At 39.2% G+C, this 20,834-nt stretch overlaps 1 protein-coding gene across 1 annotated transcript in view; it reads left to right on the forward strand.

The window, feature by feature from the left end:
- FAM205C (family with sequence similarity 205 member C) overlaps positions 1 to 20,834 on the forward strand; it is a 67,305-nt gene that overhangs the window by 1,481 nt on the left and 44,990 nt on the right. The gene's annotated exons all lie outside the window — the stretch shown is intronic.

Raw genomic sequence — 20,834 nt, forward strand, 5'->3', positions numbered from 1 at the left:
TTTTTTTTTTTTTTTTGGTAACATGAAAGAGAAGAGAGCTTTACATATAGTCTGGGGATCCCAAACCTTCTTTATAATTACATTGTAATAGTGATTTCACAGATAGGGTTCTCTGAACAGTTTTCAGTAAGTGTTTTATTTCTAGACAGTTCGACAGGCTTAAATGGAAGATGAGGCTGTAATAGTATCACTATATAAATCTTTGTTGGTTAATTCCTTCCTTTTTTTAAGGAAAAAAGTGTCTCTTGCTGAGAACTAGAAGGGGTGCAAATTAGAGTGAGACACAGTTGTTTCTTTCAAGGAGATGTGATCGCAGAGAGGAAACAGATAATTGACAGAGAACCATAATGCGAAACAAAAAATGAAATGTGCTCAATAGAGGAATGAAATGCAGTGAAAGTTCCAAGGATTAGAGGGACAGATTACTTTGTGAATGGAGGTGCTTGGGTTAAGGAAAACACATGAGTATTTCCTTCAGTTGCTTCAGTTCTGTCTGACTCTTTGTGATCTTATGGATTGTAGCCTGCCAGGCTCCTCTGTCCATGGGATTCTCTAGGCAAGAATACTGAAGTGGGTTGCCATTTCCTTCTCCAGGGGATCTTCCCAACCCTGGGATGGAGCCCGCATTTCTTATGTCTCCTGCATTGGCAGGTGGGTTCTTTGCCACTAGTGCACCCTGGAAAACTCATAATTTTCATTTAACTTACTGTTGATATTAAAGTATTACAGACAGTTTAAAAGTTTATAGAATTCCTTTATTTTTAAATGAAAATTACATGTAGAAAGAAAAAAAAAAGGAGAACAATTACATGCAAAGTTCTCATACACTGAAGAGAAAAACTTTTGTTATGTTGCAAGAGTTGTTTAGAGAGTAGAGAGTACATTGGTGAGCACAAACTTTTGAAGATGTTTACCTTATCTCCGAAGTGGGGGGCACTGAATAGAATGATGATGCACAAGGTAAGATTTTCAAGGTAAAAGGAATAGCGAAAGGAAAGTAAGGTGGGATTGAACAAGGTAGGTCTAGAGGCAGCCAGGACTCTGAACAGGGTCAGAGGTTGCTGTGGAGTAGCCTGTACCACACAGACCTTCTCTTGCAAGATAGAGATGGTGTTTTAACTTTGTGTGTGTATATTTGAGATATCCTTTAATTATGGCAAACATATGCCACAAGTATTCTGGGATGATATGAGTTCAAATATTTGATTTCATTATGGCCACAAGTTCTTGTCAATAAGCTTGACAAATATGGTCATCATATTCACGTTATTATCTAGAAAGTAGAGATCATTGTATGTTCAGCAGATGTTTAATAAATAAGGAGTTGCAAAAGTCAGAAAGGGGCTATTTGATAAGGGAGGAACTCAAAATACTCAGATGCTTTAATGTGTTAGGTAATAGGAAATGCCTACAAGTTTTTGAGCAGGAAGTAGCATGTTAAAGACCACCCCAAGCATTTAGAGGTATTGTCTTCTAGATAAAGGAATGAGTGAGAGTGCATATGATCTTTGTCACTAGTTTAAATGAAATATTGAAATATAAACATGAGAATAAGGGTAATTTCTCCTTAGCTGTAGTTAAAAACCTGTTGGAATATTAAAGAGACTGGTGGGAGAGGAGGAAGTGATGAGAATGTCACTGAACAATTTTTGTCCTTTCTATGTCCTGTTGGTGACTTCCGGTGGAAGAGGATTGTTGTTCAGTTGCTAGTAGTGTCTGACTCTTTGCAGCCCACGGACTGCAGCACGCCAGGTTTCCTGGTCCTTCACCATCTCCTGGAGCTTGCTCAAACTCATATTATTTACTTGGTGATGCCATCCAACCATCTTATCCTCTGTCGCCCCCTTTTCCTCCTGCCTTCTGTCTCTCTCAGTATCAGGGTCTTTTCCAGTGAGTCGGCTCTTTGCATGAGGTGGCCAAAGTATTGGAGCTTCAGTTTCAGCATCAGTCCTTCCAGTGAATATTCAAGGTTGATTTCCTTTGGGATTGATTGGTTTGATCTCCTTGCAGTCCAAGGGGACTGCAAGAATCCCCTCCAAGATCTCTTCAAGAATCTCCTCCAACACCACAGTTCAAAAGCATCAATTCTTTGGCGCTCAGCCTTCTTCATGGTCCAACTCTCACATCCATATATGACCACTGGAAAAACCATAGTCTTGACTAGATGGACCTTTGTTGGCAAAGTAATGTCTCTGTTTTTTATTATGCTGTCTAGTTTTGTCATAGCTTTTCTTCCAAGGAGCAAGCGTCTTTTAATTCATGGCTGCAGTCACCATCTGCAGTGATTTGTTATTCAACATTAAGTATGTTAATTGTAGGTTTTGTGTAGAAGTTCTTTATCATTTTAAGGAAGCCAGTAGGAGCTGAGGATAGCCTCCAGCCAATAGCCAGCAAGAATTCAGGGCCTTCAGCCTTATACCCACAGGAAATAAATTTTGCCAATAGTCTGAGTGAGCTTGGAAGTGTATTCTTTTTTTCTTTTAACTAATTTTTATTGGAATATAGTTGATTTACAATGTCGTGTTAGTTTCTGCTGTACTGCAGAGAGAATCAGTTACAGGTATACATATATCCACTCTTTTTTAGATTCTGCTCCCATATAGGTCACTACAGAGTGTTGAGTAGAGTTCCCTGTGCTATAAGGTTGGTTCTTGTTAGTTATCTATTTTATGTATAGAAGTATGTATGTGTCAATCCCAGTCTCTCATTTTATCCTCCCCTCATTTCCGTCTTGGTAACCATAAGTTTGTTTTCTACCTCTGTGACTATATTTCTGTTTTGTAAATTTATGCCATTTTTTTTCAGATTCTACATAAAAGTGATATCATATGATATCTATCTTTGTCTGACTTAGGAAGTATGCTTTTCCTCGATGGTATTAGTATTCTATGGCTGTATCAGATTATTACAAACTTAGTGGCTTGAAACAATACAAATTTATTATCTCATAATTCTGAGGATGAATCCAAAATGAATCTTATGGGGCTAAACATCGAGGTCAGCAGGGCTATATTCCTTCTGAAGAAAGAATCCATTCCTTGCCTTTTCCAGCTTCTGGAGGCTGTGTATATCCTTTGGCTTCTGGCTTCTTCCTTTGTCTTCAAAACCAGCAATGGATAGACAATTCTTTCTCATACTGCATTATTCTGACTTCTTATTTCATTGCCACAGCTCCTTCTCAGGTGACAGGCATGTCACCTGCATGCCTGTTTCTCTTATATAGACCTTTGTGATTACATTGGGCCAACCCAGATAATCCAATATAATCTCCAGTGTAAAACCCTTAATTTAATCACACCTGCAAAGCTGCTTTGCACGTTCATTTCAGTTCAGTCACTCAGTCATGTCCAACTCTTTGCGACCCTGTGGACTGCAGCACGCCAGGCTTCCCTGTCCATCACCAACTCCTGGAGCTTACTCAAACTCATGTCCATCGAGTCAGTGATGCCATCCAACCATCTCATCCTCTGTTGTCCCCTTCTCCTCCCACCTTCAATCTTTCCCAGCATCAGGGTCTTTTCCAATGAGTCAGTTCTTCACATCAGGTGGCCAAAGGATTGGGAGTTTCAGCTTCAGCATCAGTCCTTCCAATGAATATTCAGGACTGATTTCCTTTAGGATGGACTGGTTGGATTTCCTTGCAGTCCAAGGGATTCTCAAGAGTCTTCTCCAACACCACAGTTCAAAAGCATCAATTCTTCAGCTCAGCTTTCTTTATAATCCAACTCTCAAATCCATACATGACTACTGGAAAAACCATGTGTTTGACTAGAAGGACCTTTGTTGGCAAAGTAATGTCTCTGCTTTTTAATATGCTGTCTAGGTTGGTCATAGCTTTTCTTCCAAGGAGCAAACATCTTTTAATTCATGGCTGCAGTCATCATCTGCAGTGATTTTTGAGCCCAAGAAAATAAAGTCCCTCACTGTTTCCATTACTTGCCATGAAGTGATGGGACCAGATGCCATGATCTTAGTTTTCTAAATGCTGAGTTTTAAACCAACTTTTTCACTCTTTTCTTTCACTGTCATCAAGGGGCTCTTTAGTTCTTCACTTTCTGCCATAAGGGTGGTGTCATCTACATATCTGAGGTTATTGATATTTCTCCCAGCAATCTTGATTCCAGCTTTTGCTTCATCCAGCCCAGCATTTCTCATGATGTCCTTTGCATATAAGTTAAATAAGTAAGGTGACAATATACAGCCTTGACATACTCCATTCCTGATTTGGAACCAGTCTGTTGTTCGATGTCCAGTTCTAACTGTTGCTTCTTGACCTGCATACAGATTTCTCAGGAGGCAGGTCAGGTGGTCTGGTATTCCCATCTCTTGAAGAATTTTCCATAGCTGTTGTGATCCACACAGTCAAAAGCTTTGGTGTGATCAATAAAACAGAAGTAGATGTTTTTCTGGAACTCTCATGCTTTTTCAGTGATTCAATGAATGTTGGGAATTTGATCTCAGGTTCCTCTGCCTTTTCTAAATCCAGTTTGAACATCTGGAAATTCTTGGTTCATGTACTGTTGAAATCTGGCTTGGAGAATTTTGAGCATTACTTTGCTAATGTATGAGATGAGTGCAATTATGCAGTAGTTTGAACATTCTTTGGCATTGCCTTTCTTTGGGATTGAAATGAAAACTGACCTTTTCCAGTCCTGTGGCCACTGCTGAGTTTTCCAAATTTGCTGGCATATTGAGTGAAGCACTTTTACAGCATCATCTTTTAGGATTTGTAATTGCTCAACTAGAATTCCATCTCTTCCACTAGCTTTGTTTGCAGTGATGCTTTCTAAGGCCCACTTGACTTCACAATCCAGGATGTCTGGCTCTAGGTGAGTGATCACACCATCATGGTTATCTGGGTCATGAAGATCTTTTTGTATAGTTCTTGTGTATATTCTTACCACCTCTTCTTAATATCTTCTGCTTCTGTTAGGGCCATACCATATCTGTTCTTAACTATGCGGGTCAGGAAGCAACAGTTAGACCTGGACATGGAACAATAGACTGGTTCCAAATAGGAAAAGGAGTATGTCAAGGCTGTATATTGTCACCTTATTTATTTAACTTATATGCAAAGGACATCATGAGAAATGCTGGGCTGGATGAAGCAAAAGCTGGAATCAAGATTGCTGGGAGAAATATCAAATAACCTCAGATATGCAGATGACACCATCCTTATGGCAGAAAGTGAAGAAGAACTAAAGAGCCTCTTGATGAAAGTGAAAGAGGCGAATGAAAAGTTGGCTTAAAGCTCAACATTCAGAAAACTAAGATCACGGCATCCGGTCCCATCACTTCATGGCAAATAGATGGGGAAACAGTGGCTGACTTTATCTTTTTGGGCTCCAAAATCACTGCAGATGGTGATTGCAGCCATGAAATGAAAAAATGCTTGCTCCTTGGAAGGCAAGTTATGACCAACCTAGACAGCATATTCGGAGAAGGAAATGGCACCCCACTCTAGTACTCTTGCCTGGAAAATCCCATGGATGGAGGAGGCTGGTAGGTTGCAGTCCAAGGGGTCCCTAAGAGTCAGACACGACTGAGCGACTTCACTTTCACTTTTCACTTTCCTGCATTGGAGAAGGAAATGGCAACCCACTCCAGTGTTCTTGCCTGGAGAATCCCAGGGACATGGGAGCCTGGTGGGCTGCTGTCTATGGGGTCGCACAGAGTCGGACACGACTGAAGTGACTTAGCAGCAGCAGCAGCAGACAGCATATTAAAAAGCAGAGACCTTACTTTGTCAACAAAGGTCTGTCTAGTCGAGGCTATGGTTTTCCAGTAGTCATGTATGGATGTGAGAGTTGGACTGTATAGAAAGCTGAGCACAGAAGAATTGATGCTTTTGAACTGTGGTGTTGGAGAAGACTCTTGAGAGTCCCTTGGACTGCAAGGAGATCCAACCAGTCCATCCTAAAGGAGATCGGTCCTGGGTGTTCATTGAAAGGACTGATGTTGAAGCTGGAACTTCAATACTTTGGCCACCTGATGTGAAGAGCTGACTCATTTGAAAAGACCCTGATGCTGGGAGAGATTGAGAGCAGGAGGAGAAGGGGATGACAGAGGATGAGATGGTTTGATGGACTCACTGACTCAATGGACATGAGTTTGGGTAAACTCTGGGAGTTGGTGATGGACAGGGAGGCCTGGCGTGCTGTGGTTCATGGGGTTGCAAAGAGTCAGACACGACTGAGCAACTCAACTGAACTTGCATGAAATGTTCCTTGGTGTCTCTAATATTCTTGAAGAGATCTCTAGTCTTTCCCATTCTATTGTTTTCCTCTGTTTCTTTGCATTGATCACTGAGGGAGGCTTTCTTATGTCTCCTTGCTAGTCTCTGGAACTCTGCATTCAAATGGGTATTTCTTTCCTTTTCTCCTTTGCCTTTAGCTTCTCTTCTTTTCTCAGCTATTTGTAAGGCCTCCTCAGACAACCATTTTGCTTTTTTGCAGTTCTTTTTCTTGGGGATGGTCTTGATCACTGCCTCCTGTACAATGCCACTAACCTCCATCCATAGTTCTTCAGGGACTCTATCAGATCTAATATCTTGAATGTATTTGTCACTTCCACTGTATAATCACAAGGGATTTGATTTAGGTCATACCTGAATGGTCTAGTGGTTTTCCCTACTTTCTTCAATTTAAGACTGGATTTGGCAATAAGGAGTTCATGATCTGAGCCACAGTCAGCTCCTGGTCTTGTTTTTGCTGACTGTGTAGAGCTTCTTCATCTTTGGCTGCAAAGAATGTAATCAGTCTAATTTCAGTATTGACCATATGGTCATGTCCATGTGTAAAGTCTTCTCTTATGTTGTTGGAAAAGGGTGTTTCCTATGACCAGTCGGTTCTCTTGGCAACACTCTGTTAGCCTTTGACCTGCTTCGTTGTGTACTCCAAGGCCAAATTTGCCTGTTACTCCAGGTATCTCTTGAGTTCCTACTTTTGCATTCCAGTCCGCTATAATGAAAAGGATATCTTTTTTGGGTGTTAGTTTTAGAAGGTCTTGTAGGTCTTCAAAGAGCCGTTCAACTTCAGCTCTTCAGCATTACTGGTCAGGGCAGAGACTTGGATTACTGCAATATTTAATGGTTAGCCTTGAAAATGACCAGAGATTATTCTGTCGTTTTTGAGATTGCATCCAAGTACTGCATTTCAGACTCTTTTGTTGACTATGATGGCTACCTCATTTCTTCTAAGGGATTCTTGCCCACAGTAGTAGATATAATGGTCATCTGAGTTAAATTTGCCCATTCCAGTCCATTTTAATTCACTGATTCCTAAAATGTCGATGTTCACTCTTGCCATCTCCTGTTTGACCACTTTGAATTTACCTTGACTCATGGACCTAACATTCCAGGTTCCTATGCAATATTGCTCTTTACAGCATTGGACTTTACTTCCATCACCAGTCACATTCACAACCGGGTGGTGTTTTTGCTTTGGCTCCATCTCTTCATTCTTTCTGGAGTTATTTCCCCACTGATCTCCAGTAACATATTGGGCACCTACCAACCTGGGGAGTTCATCTTTCAGTGCCCTATCTTTTTGCCTTTTCATACTGTTCATCGGGTTCTCAAGCCAGAATACTGAAGTGGTTTGCCATTCCCTTCTCCAGTGGACCACATTTTGTCAGAACTCTTCACCATGACTTGTCTGTCTTGTGTGGCCCTACATGGCATAGCTCATAGTTTCATTGAGTTAGACAAGGCTGTGGTCCATGTGATCAATTTGATTAGTTTTCTGTGATTGTGGTTTTCATTCTGTTGGGCCTCTGACGAATAAGGATAAGAAGCTTAAGCTTTGCATGTAACATAACATATTTACAGATTCTAGGGATTAGGATCCCGGAATTAGGTTGGCGTATTTCAGAGATCATTATTCTGTCTGTTAACCAGTCAAACCTCCATCTGAAAACACAGCCCAACCAACACCTTGTTTGCAGCCTTTTGAGACCCTAAATGTAGCATGTTGCTAAACCATGTGGGAACTCTTAAAAATGTGAGATAATAAGTGTGTTGTTTTAAACCACTATGCTTATGGTAATTTGTTAAAGAACATAGAAACCTAATATAATGGCAGATTGTTCATAATATTTCCTTATCCTTTTTAACATCTGTAGTTACTGTAGTGCTGTCCCTTATTTTATTCCAGATAATGGGAGTTTGTTTTTTTGTTTTTTTTTTAAATCCCTTTGGTCAGTTTGTCTTGAGATTTGTCAATTTTATTAATCATTTCAAAAAATCAACTTTTGTTTTCATTGATTTTGTCTATTGTTTTTCTATTTGTAATTTTATCAAACTCGGATCTTATTTTTACTATTTTCTTCCTTTTGTTTTCTTTGGATTTGGTTTGTTTTTCTTTTTTTTAGTTTAAGGTGGAATCTTAAAAGTCTGGTCTGAGATCTTTCTTCTCTCTTCAATGTTTTTAACTTGAGATATAAGTCACATACCATGAAATTCAACCTCTTTATATAATTCAGTGGTTTTCAGTATATTCACAGTGTCGTACAATGCTTACCAATATCTAATTTCAGAACATTCTTTCTTACTAATATAAATCTCCCCAAACTTTAATATGTCATATTTTCATTTTCATTCAATTAAAAAATATTTTGTCATTTCCCTTAAGACTTAGGCTGTGGTACATGGGTTATTTGTAGTATCTTTAGTTTCCAGTTATCTTAGGATTTCCCCATGTATCTTTCTGTCATTGATTTCTATTTTATTTCATTATGGTCCAAGAATATATTCTGTTGGACTTCATAGCTTTTAAATTCATTAACTTTTATTTTATGGCCTAGAAATATGGTCTACTGTGGTGAATAAAGATTCATACTTTATATGGATACTTTAAAAGATGCATACTTTAAAAGAATTTTGTTAGCTGAAGTACTCTATGAATGTCAGTTAGGTCAAATTGGTTGACAGTATTGTTCAGGTCTTTTATAGCTCTGTGATTTTCTATTTGCTTGTTCTGTTGATTACTAAGAGAGTAGTGTTTACTTGGCGAATTTGACTTTTAGTAATACTAGTTTTTGCTTTGTGTGTTTTGAGTGCCTGTTGTTAGGTGCATATTTATTTAGCATTGTGATGCTGCCTTTGTGGATTAACTTTTATCATTACAAAATGTAGCTCTTCATTCCTGGTAGTGGTCCTTGTTCTGAAGTTTGCTTTATGTGACATTAGTATAGCCACTTTAGTTTTCTTTTTATAGGTAAAATTTTTTTAATTTAAAAATTTTATTTATTTTTGGTTGCTCTGGGTCTTCGTTGCTGTTTATGGGCTTTCTTTAGTTGTGGCAAGTGGGGGCTACTCTCTAGTTGGAGTGTGTGGGCTTCTTACTGCAGAGTCTTCTTCTGTGTGTGAAGCACAGGCTCTGGGTTGTATGGACTTAAGTAGTTGTGGAATATGCACTCAGTAGTTGTGGTGCACAGGCTTAGCTGCCCTATGGCATGTGGGATCTTGGTTCCTAGATCAGGAATCAAACGAGTGACCCTGTAGAACTTGTGTTCCCTGCATTGGTGCTTAACCACTGGACCACCAGGGAAGTCACTCCTTTGGTTTTGTTTTGATTAGCATTTCCATGGTATTTATATTTTTAACTTTTTATTTTAACTTTTTATTTATGTATATCTTATTATTTAAAGTGGATTTCTTATAGATAGCATATGTGTGAGCTTAGTTGCTCAACCTGTGTCTGACTCTTTGGGACCCCATGTACTGCAGCCCTGCCAGGTTCCTCTGAACGTGGGGATTCTCCAGGCAAGAATACTGGAGTGGGTTGCTGTTTCTTTCTCCAGGGGATCTTCCCAACCCAGGGATTGAACCCAGATCTCTCGCATTGCAGGCAGATTCTTTACTGTCTGAGCCACCAGGGAAGTTGGTTATTATTTTTATCCAATCTGACAATGTCTTTTGTTCAGTTGATGTGTTTATACTACTTATATTGAACATAATTGTTGATATGTGGATTTAGGTCTCTTCCTTTTCTTATGTTCCATATTCAATCATTCTGCAATTGTTTTTAAAATCTTTATTGAGAACTTGCATACCATAGAATTTACTTAAGTGTACAATTCAATGATTTTGAATTGTAGTTTTGTATAACCACCACCACAGTTCAATTTTAGAATAGTTTTACCACCACAGAAAGATCCCTCCTACCAATTTGAAGTTACTACCCCCAGTTCAGTTCAGTTCTTCAGTCGTGTCTGACTCTTTGCAACCCCATGAACCGCAGCACGCCAGGCCTCCCTGTCTAACACCAACTCCCAGAGTTTACCCAAACTCATGTCCATTGAGTTGGTGATGCCATCCAGCCATCTCATCCTCTGTCGTCCTCTTCTCCTCCTGCCCTCAATCTTTCGCAGCATCAGGGTCTTTTCCAATGAGTCAGCTCTTCACATCACGTAGCCAGAGTACTGGAGTTTCAGCTTCAACATCAGTCCTTCCAATGAACACCCAGGACTGACCTCCTTTAGGATGGACTGGTTGGATCTCCTCGCAGTCCAAGGGACTCTCAAGAGTCTTCTCCAGCACCACAGTTCAAAAGCATCAATTCTTCGGTGCTCAGATTTCTTTATAGTCTAGCTCTCACATCCATACATGACTACTGGAAAAACCATAGCCTTGACTAGATGGATCTTTGTGGACAAAGTAATGTCTCTGCTTTTTAATGTGCTATCCAGGTTGGTCGTAACTTTCCTTCCAATGGAGTAAGCGTCTTTTAATTTCATGACTTCTGTCACCACCTGCAGTGATTTTGGAGCCCCAAAAATAAAGTCAGCCACTGTTTCCTCATCTATTTGCCATGAAGTGATGGGACCGGATGCCATGATCTTAGTTTTCTGAATGTTGAGCTTTAAGCCAACTTTTCATTCGCCTATTTCACTTTCATCAAGAGGCTCTTTAGTTCTTCACTTTCTGCCATAAGGGTGGTGTCATCTGCATATCTGAGGTTATTGATATTTCTCCCTACTATCTTGATTCCAGCTTGTGCTTCTTCCAGCCCAGCGTTTCTCATGATGTACTCTGCATATAAGTTAAATAAGCAGGGTGACAATATACAGCCTTGACGTACTCCTTTTCCTATTTGGAACCAGTCTGTTATTCCATTTCCAGTTCTAACTGTTGCTTCTTGACCTGCATACAGGTTTCTCAAGAGGCAGGTCAGGTGGTCTTGTATTCCCATCTCTTGAAGAATTTTCCACAGTTTATTGTGGTCCACACAGTCAAAGGCTTTGGCATAGTCAATAAAGCAGAAATATATGTTTTTCTGGAACTCTCTTGCTTTCAATGATCCAGCAGATGTTGGCAATTTGATCTCTGGTTCCTCTGCCTTTTCTAAATCCAGCTGGAACATCTAGAAGTTCACGGTTTACATATTGCTGAAGCCTGGCTTGGAGAAATTTGAGCATTATTTTACTAGTGTGTGAGATGAGTGCAGTTGTGCGGTAGTTTGAGCATTCTTTGGCATTGCCTTTCTTTGGGATTGCAATGCAAACCGACCTTTTCCAGTCCTGTGGCCACTGCTGAGTTTTCCAACTTTGCTGACATATTGAGTGCAGCACTTTGACAGCATCATCTTTCAGGATTTGAAATAGCTCAACTGGAATTCCATCACCTCCACTAGCTTTGTTCATAGTGATGCTTCCTAAAACCTGTGACTTCACATTCCAGAATGTCTGGCTCTTGGTGAGTGATCACACCTTCGTGATTATCTGGGTCGTGAGGATCTTTTTTGTATAGTTCTTCTGTGTATTCTTGCCACCTCTTCTTAATATCTTCTGCTTCTGTTAGGTCCATACCATTTTTGTTTTTTATTGAGCCTATCTTTGTATGAAATGTTCCCTTGCTATCTCTAATTTTCTTGAGGAGATCCCTAGTCTTTCCCATTCTATTGTTTTCCTGTATTTGTTTGCATTGATCACAGAGGTAGGCTTTCTTATCTCTCCTTGCTATTCTTTTGAACTCTGCATTCAAATGGGTATATCTTTCCTTTTCTCCTTTGCTTTTAGCTTCTCTTCTTTTCACAGCTATTTGTAAGTCCTCCTCAGACAGCCATTTTTCTTTTTTTTGTTTTCTTTTTCATAGGGATGGTGTTGATGCCTTCTCCTCTACAATGTCACGAACCTCTGTCCATAGTTCATCAGACACTCTGTCTATCAGATCTAGTCCCTTAAGTCTATTTCTCACTTCCACTGTATAATCATAAGGGATTTGATTTAGGTCATACCTGAATGGTCTAGTGGTTTTCCCTACTTTCTTCAATTTACGTCTGAATTTGGCAAGAAGGAGTTCATGATCTGAGCCACAGTCAGCTCCCAGTCTTGTTTTTGCTGACTGTGTAGAACTTCTCCATCTTTGGCTGCAAAGAATATAGTCAATCTGATTTACTACCCCCAGTCAACTACAAATCTGCCTTCTGTCTGTTTACCTTTTCTGAACATTTGATATAATGGAATTGATGTAATGTAATTATATAATATATGATGCTTTATACTTGGCTTTTTAAATTTAGCATGTTTTTGAGGTTCATGCATGTTGTAACATATCACTTCTTTCCTTTTTATTTCCTAGTAATTAATTGCATATACCCTGTTTTTTGTTTAACTATTCAGCAGCAAATGGAAGTTGGTTTATTTCAGGTTTTTGGCTGTTATGAATATAATGCTGCTGTGAACATTTACATACAGTCTTTGTGTGGACATATATTTTCATTTCTCCTAGATAGATACCTAGGAGTGGAATTACTGGGACATAAGATACATTTATATTTAAGTTTTAAAGAAATTGCAGCCTCTTTGCTTGGGTCGCTATACCATTCTCCCCAGCAATGTTTGAGAATTCCAGTTTCTCTGCATAATCTCCAACACTTTTTGTTGTCTTTTTGACTATAGACATTTTAATAGATGGTAAGTGGTGTCTCATTGTGGTTTTAACTTTAATTTTCCTAATTACTAAAGATGTTGAGAATTCTTTCATGTAGTTATTGGCCATATGTGTACATCTTCTAAAATGTAAAACAAAACCTTTTGCCCATTTTAAAATTGTGTTGTCTTCTTATTGAGTTCTTTATGTATTCTGGATACAAGTCCTTATCAGGCATCTAATTTACCGATATTTTCTGTCAGACTGTGGCTTGTCTCTTCCTTGCTTTATTGCTTAACTTTTATTGTATAATTTTTAAATTTTAATTAAGTTCACTTTAGCAATATTTTCTCTTCTGAATTATATTTTTGGTGTTGTTATGGTATGCTTATGTTTCAGGCACTTTTTACCTGACCCATGGTTATGAAGGTTTTCTCCTATAAATTTTATAGCTTTACTTTGTGCATTTAGGTCTGTGGTCCATGTTGAATTTTTGTGTATTATGTGAGGCAAGGATATTAATTCATCTTTTCTAATTTTCCAGCTATCCAATTGTCCCAGCACCATTTGTTGAAAAGACAGTTTATTCTTCATTACATTGCTTTGGTACCTTTGTCAAAAATAAGTTGGCTATATGTGTAAGGATATATTTCTAGACTCTCAGTTCTGTTTTATTGATCTATGTCACTGTCATGCCAGTATCATGCTATCTCAATTACTGTTGCTTTATGTTAAGTTTTGAAATTAGAAAATGTAAGTTTGTTCTTTTTCAACATGTTTTTGTTTATTCTGTCCTTTGAATTTCCATATAAAATGTAGTATCAATTTGTCAGTTTCTGAAACAAGACAGCTTGTATTTTAATAGGAATTGCATTGAATCCCTGTATTTAGAGAGAATTGATATATAATAATATTTAGTCTTCTAATTTGTGAATATTAAATGTCTCTCCATTTATTTAGATTTTTATCTCAGAAGTATTTTGTAGTTTCCTGTGTATAGCTCCTGTATTTATTTTGCTTAATCCTAAGAATTGTGTTTTTAATTTAATTTTTGGATTACTCATTGTTGGCATTTAAAAACACAATTGATTTTTATATAATCTTGAACCTGGTGACCTTCTGAACTAATTAGTTCTATGAGTTTGTGTGTGTGTGTGTGTGTGTGTGTTATTCCATGGTTTTCTAACATACAACATCATGTTACTAGGGAATGAAGACAGTTTTACATCTTCCTTCCTGATACAGATGCTTTTTATTTCTTTTTGTTCCTCGTTGCAGTGGCTAGAATCATCAGTGCAATGTTGAACAGAAGTGGTGGGAGCAGACATTGCCTTGCTCTTGATTTAAGAGAAAATTATTCAGTATTTCATAGTCTCCATAAAGATGATGTTATCCATGGGTTTTTCATAGATGCCATTTATCCTGTATGCTGTGTGTGCTCATTCGTGTCTGACTCTTTGCAACCCCATGGACTGTAGACCCTCCAGGTTCTTCTGTCAGTTCTCTGTCCATGGAGTTTTCCAGCAAGAATACTAGAGTGGGTTGCCATTTCCAGACCCAGGGATTGAATCTGTGTCTCTTGTATCTCCTGCATTGGCAGGCAGATTCTTTAACACTTTGCCACTTGGGAAAACTGCCATTTATTGTTGGTGTTTAGTTGTTAAGTAGTGTCCGACTCTTTGTGACCCCATGGGCTGCAGCGTGCCAGGCTTCCCTGTCCCTCACTGTCCCCTGATTTTGCTCAAACTCATGTCCATTGAGTTGATGATGCTGTCCAACCATCTCATCCTCTATTGCCTCCTTCTTTCCCAGCTTCAGGATCTTTTCCAGTAAGTCAGATTTTTGCATCAGGTAGCCAAAATATTGGAGCTTCAGCTTCAGCCTCAGTCATTCCAATGAATATTCAGGATTGATTTCCTTTAGAATTGACTGGTTTGATCTTGAAGTCCAAGGGACTCTGAAGAGTCTTCTCCAACACCATAATTCAAAAGCATCAATTCTTCAGTGCTCAGCCTTATTTATGGTCCAACTCTCACATCTGTACATGGCTACTGAAAAAACCATAGCTTTGACTGTATGGACCTTTGTTGGCAAAGTGATGTCTCTGCTTTTTAATACACTGTCTAGGTTTGTCATAGCATTCCTTCCAAGGAGCTGCTGCTGCTGCTAAGTCACGTCAGTCATGTCCGACTCTGTGCAACCCTGTAGCGGCAGCCCACCGGGCTCCCGTCCTTGGGATTCTCCAGGCAAGAACACTGGAGTGGGTTGCCATTTCCTTCTCCAGTGCATGAAAGTGAAAAGTGAAAGTGAAGTTGCTCAGTAGTGTCTGACTCTTAGCGACCCCAAGGGCTGCAGCCTACCAGGCTCCTCCGTCCATGGGATTTCCCAAGCAAGAGTACTAGAGTGGGTTGCCATTGCCTTCTCTTCCAAGGAGCAAGCATCTTTTAATTTCATGGCTGGAAATTCTCATTTCTTCCTAGTTTGTTGAAATTTTTTTTCATGAGTTGGGGTTGAAGTTTGTTAAATGTTCTTTCTGTGTCTGTTAAGGAGATCATGTAGTTTTTTGTCCTTTATTCAATTAATGATGTGTGTGTGTGTGTGTTAGTCACTCAGTCGTGTCCAACTCTTCAACTCTTTGTGATCCCATGGACTGTAGCCTACCTGTCCATGGAATTTTCCAGGCAAGAACACTGGAGTGGGTAGTTATTCCCTTCTCCAGGGGTTCTTCTAGTCTCAGGGATCAAATCCAGGTCTCCTGCATTGCAGGCAGATTCTTTACCATATGAGCTGGCAGGGAAGCCCCAGTGATGGGTATTACATTAATTAACTTTATGTATTAAATAAATCTCATATTTCTGAGATAAGTCCCACTTGATCATGTTTTTTAATCCTTTTTATATTCTGTGAATTCAGTTGCCTATTATTTTGTTGAGAATTTTTATATTTATATTCATGAGGAAAGTTGGCTTATGATTTGTTTTTCTTTTGATGTCTTTGTCCAATATTTCTGTCATGGTAATGCTGAGTTAACAGAATGAGTTGGGACATGATCCCCTATTTTCTGAAGAGTTTGGGAAAGATTGATATTATTTATTCTTTAAATTTTGATAGAATTCACATTTGAAAGTTTATCCCGGCCTTGGCTTTTATTTATTGAGAGATTTTAAATTACTTATTCAATTTCTTTACTTGTTATGGATCTATTTGGAGTTTCCATTTCTTCTTGAGTTATTTTTTACAATATGTTTCTTACTAGGAATTTGTCTGTTTTGTATAAACTGTCCAAGTTATTGTCATAAAGTTGTTTATAACATTCCTTTATAATTCTTTTAATTTCTCTAAGGTTGCTGGTGATATCTCTTTTATTTCTACTTTAGAAGTTTGTTCTTACCTCTTTTTGGTGAGTCTAGTTGACAGTTTGTCAGTTTTTTTCTTTTGATTTTATTGATTTGCTTCATTGTTTTCTATTTTATTGATTTCTATTATGTTCCTTATTTCCTTTCTTGTGCTAGCCTTGGATTCAGTTTGCTCGTTGTTTCCTATTTTCTTCAGTTTAAAACTTAGGGTGTTGATTTAGGATCCTTCTTTTCCAGTACAAGCATTTACCTGTGCATTTTCTCTTGCCTTCTCATCTCCAAGAATGCTGCTGTAGTGACTCTTTTTAAAAATTTTTATTTATTTGTTTATTTATTTTATTTTTGGCTGCACTGGGTCTGTGTTGCTTTGCATGGGCTTTCTCGAATTGTGATGAGCCGGGGCAATTCTTGGTTGCAGTGAATGGGCTTCTCATTTTGGTGGCTTCGCTTGTTGTGGAGCACAGGCACTAGAGCAAGGGATCAGTAGTTGTGGTGCAGGGGTTTAGTTGCTCCAAGGCCCGTGGAATCTTCCTGGACCAGAGATCAAACCCATGTCCCCTTCATTGACAGTAGGATTCTTATCCACTATAGGGAAGTCCTATAGTGACTCTTTTTTAATAATCAGCATTGAAACCTCCTTCCTATGGTTTAGGAATCACTAGTTTTATGAGTCTTGAACTTTGCCAATAGGGCACCCAATGCTTAGCTGGACATCCAGTATGAAGTACTAGCATCCACTGTCCATTTCCAGTATGTAGTGTTCAGTACAGCAGCACTGGCAATTTTAGCTGAAGCATCCAGGGTTCATGACAGCAGCACCAGCCTCTCCATTGGACTGGTTATGGTGTGATTTTGGCTGTGTTTACTCTGTGAAGTATCCTTTTGTTTTCATCTGTTTTCTTATTTAATGGGTTAATGCTGGAATTTTTTTTAATAAAAAAAAATCTATTTATTTTTGGCTGTGCTGGTTCTTCCTTGCTGCTCAGGCTTTTCTCTAGTTGTGGCAAGCGGGGGCTACTCTCCAGCTGCAGTGCACAGGCTTCTCTGGTTGCGGAGCACAGACTCTAGGTCTTGCAGGTTTCAGTAGTTGCAGCACATGGGCTTGGTAGTTGTGGATCCTGGGCGCTAGAGCACAGGCTCAGTAGTTGTGGCATACGGGCTTAGTTGCTCCATGGCATGTGGGATCTTCCTGGATCAGGCAGGGAACCTGTGTCTCCTGCATTTGGCAGGTGGGTTTGTCACCACTGAGTCACCAGGGAAGCCCTCTTTTTGTTGTTGTTATTAAAGCTTTATTCTGCTAAACCCTATTGTTTTTGTTGTTGTTTAGTCACTAAGTCATGTCTGACTCTTTTACGTACCCCTCTTCCAGGCTCCTCTCTCCATGGGATTTCCCAGCAAGAATACTGGAGTGGGCTGCCATTTCCTTCTCCACCTCTATCTGTTTTTAAATCTAGGATCATCAGTCTTTCCAGAGATTTACTGAACTACACAGTATTTTTTCAACAGGCTCCTCTTCTAATTAAATCAGCCAAAGTTGTTTTCTGTTGATTGGTTGTTGGCCTGACTGCTATATGCATGCTGCCTTGTCTTGTCTCACAATTTGCTGTCTAAAACTTAACCTTCTTTTAAAAGTTAGGCCAGATATTATTTCCTTCACATCAGTTAGTACCCTGTGCTTATTCCTTTCATCATTTCTGCTATTTTGTAATTCCATTATTTGCTGGATTTCTGCCTCTCTTACTAGACCATGAGTTTCTTAAGGACACAGACCATGTTTTATTCTCAATGTTTGAGATTATTGGGTACTCAAAGGCACAAACGTAAATATTTGATAGATATTTTTTATGCCCTGAAATTCTTTATTTGCCTCAAAACTGAATTATTTGCAGTGTTGGACTCATCAGTTATGCAGATCTGCTAAGGGCATGGAAGCCCACAGAAACCCTTGGTCATTCCTTAGAGCTCAGTTGCTTAGTTTCCAGCAAATGAAATTTAGCTAATTTCTAGGATAAGTGGCCTGTTTCTAAGATATTAAAAAGGCAGTTTTCTCTCTGTGAGTATGTCTGAATATTTAGGAGATTAGTTGATAAGTATGTTTTTTTTTTTTTTTTTTCTGCGTTTACTTCTAATTTGTGCCAGAAGCATGTAACTTATTAGTGGAACTGGTTTGAAATCCAGTTCAGAGCTGGAGAAAGGAGGGAAAAAAAATGACAATACACATAAGAAAAATCTGGCCACGGAAATACTTTTTTATATGTTCTTTGAGAACTGGTATCATATGTTATTCTTTGTATTCCTCACAAGAGCTTGCACATAATATATATATATATATATATATATATATATATACACACACTAAAATACATATTTTGAGGGCTTCCCTGGTGGTGCAGTGGTTGAGAATCTGCCTGCCAATGCAGGGCACACAGATTCGATCCCTGGTCCGGAAAGTTTCCACGCGCCACAGAGTAACTAAGTCTGTGTGCCACAACTACTGAGCCAGTGCTATAGAGCCCATGTTCCTCAACAAACGATGCCACCAGAATGAGACGCCCCTGCGCTGCAACTAGAGACCAGCCCCTGTTCACCCCAACTGGAGAAAGTCTGCACAGAGCAAGGCAGACCCAGCACAACCAAAAATAAGTAAGCATTAATATATATATATTTTACTCTGAGTCCCTTATTACTCTAAAGGCTTTTGATTCTCTGATTTGGGGCAGCTCAGGAAATATATATAAATATAAATATATATATACTTCCAGAGGAAGCAGACAAAATGATTTTTGACCAAGAAGCTTGCAGATTTAGGTAGACTTGAAGTCTTACATAAACTGAGTGAGGAAGCCAGAAAGAATTTTTCTAAGTCTGGACTCTGAGTCTGCTCCTTGTACATGTGACAGCCCCTATTGTAAACAGTTTTGAAGTTCTTTGGTGATTGTTGGGAACACTCTTGTACAGGTTCTTAATCTGCTTTAAGAGGTCCTGTGCCTGATGGGAATAGACTGAAAACTAATTGAAGTGTCTGGAAGCCTCTGGAGAGCCAGTGAGTGGTGCTTGGAGATGATTCCTATTTCCCGTAAAGCATGTAAGAATTGGAATGAAGTGTTATAATTAGTGATCCACTAGCTCAAGAGCAAGCTCCTGGGCATTGTCATTCCTAAGAGAAGACAGGTAGATAGAGCTCCTAGGCAAGATTCTTGTTCTGTACTGGCCTTCATGAGCAAGCAGTAAACAAAGATAATAGACTTGGGAGAAAGGACTCTCTGAGCTGGCATGGAGTGTGACTATAGAGTGGGAGGTATAGAAATGAAAGGCCCTGGAAAGGATACAGCAATATTAGATTAGTAATTGTTTTCCCTAAAGATGCACTCTCACACACAGAACCAAATTGCATAAGCTTCAGGGCTCATAAAATCTTAATCTACCTGTGCATTCAGGTGCATCAATAATTACAGCATGTTGTGCTAATGTATCATTTGTTGTTGTTTTTCAGTTGCTAAGTTGTGTCTGACTCTTTGTGACCCCATGGACTATAGCACCCCAGGCTCCTCTGTCCTCCACTGTCTCTCAGCGTTTGCTCAAATTTACATCCATTGAGTTGGTGATGTCATCTCACCATCTTATCTTCTGCTGCCCCCTTCTCCTGCTGCCTTCAGTCTTACCCAGCATCAGGGTCTTTTCCAATGAGTCAGATCTTCACATCAGATGGCCAAAGTATTGGAGCTTCAGCTTCAGCAACAGTCCTTCCTGAATTAATATTCAGGATTGATTTTCTTTAGGATTGATTGGTTTGATCTCCTTGAAGTCCAAGGGACTGTCAAGAGTCTTCTCCAGCACCATAAGGATATTGATATAGTTCTGTGGAAGCACTAAAGAAAGGCATCTCGCTTAAGGTGGCATTTGAGTAGAAAGAGAATTTGTGTACCAGGAGAACAGGGATTTTTGTCTTTTTATCCGTCACATAATCTCTACTACCTGGATCATTGCTTGGCACATATTAAGTGGTCAGTAGACATTTTGTTGAAAGACTGAGTTGGGGTAGACAGTTGGGGATAGTGGGTGCGAGGTGTAGGTGCCGGTTGGGAAGTGGTGAGTGATGTGGCTGGAGAATAGGTAGGCACGAGCCAAAGCTTGAGGCTTCTGTTATATTGTGCCTAATATTGGGACTGTCCTGCAGGCTATAGTGAACCCACTGAAGTCCTTAAGCTTGAAAGTATTATCATCTAATTTGATTTTAGAAACATCATTCTGGAAGCTGTGTGGAGAATGTAGCAGAGGAGGCTGAGGTTTGAGTTAGGAAACTGCTGCAGTAGCCCAGCCAAGAAATGATTGGAATCTGAGCCAAGACAATGGGATTATAAGTAATTTAAGGGAACATATTCAATATATAATTTAGGAAATAAAATGGCACATGATAAGCACAGTACATATTGAACTGTGAACATTCTTGAACTCTTGGATCCAGCTTAAGATTCAGTGATTCATATATTCACTCGTTCGACAAATATATCATGAACACCTACTATGTGCCAGGGATTGTGTTAGACACTGAGGACATATTAAATAACAGTGAGCCGTTTACATACGTTTCCTGCTTAAAGTCTGAA

This window comes from Cervus canadensis, chromosome 14 (genome assembly GCF_019320065.1).
Source record: "Cervus canadensis isolate Bull #8, Minnesota chromosome 14, ASM1932006v1, whole genome shotgun sequence".
NCBI lineage: Eukaryota > Metazoa > Chordata > Mammalia > Artiodactyla > Cervidae > Cervus > Cervus canadensis.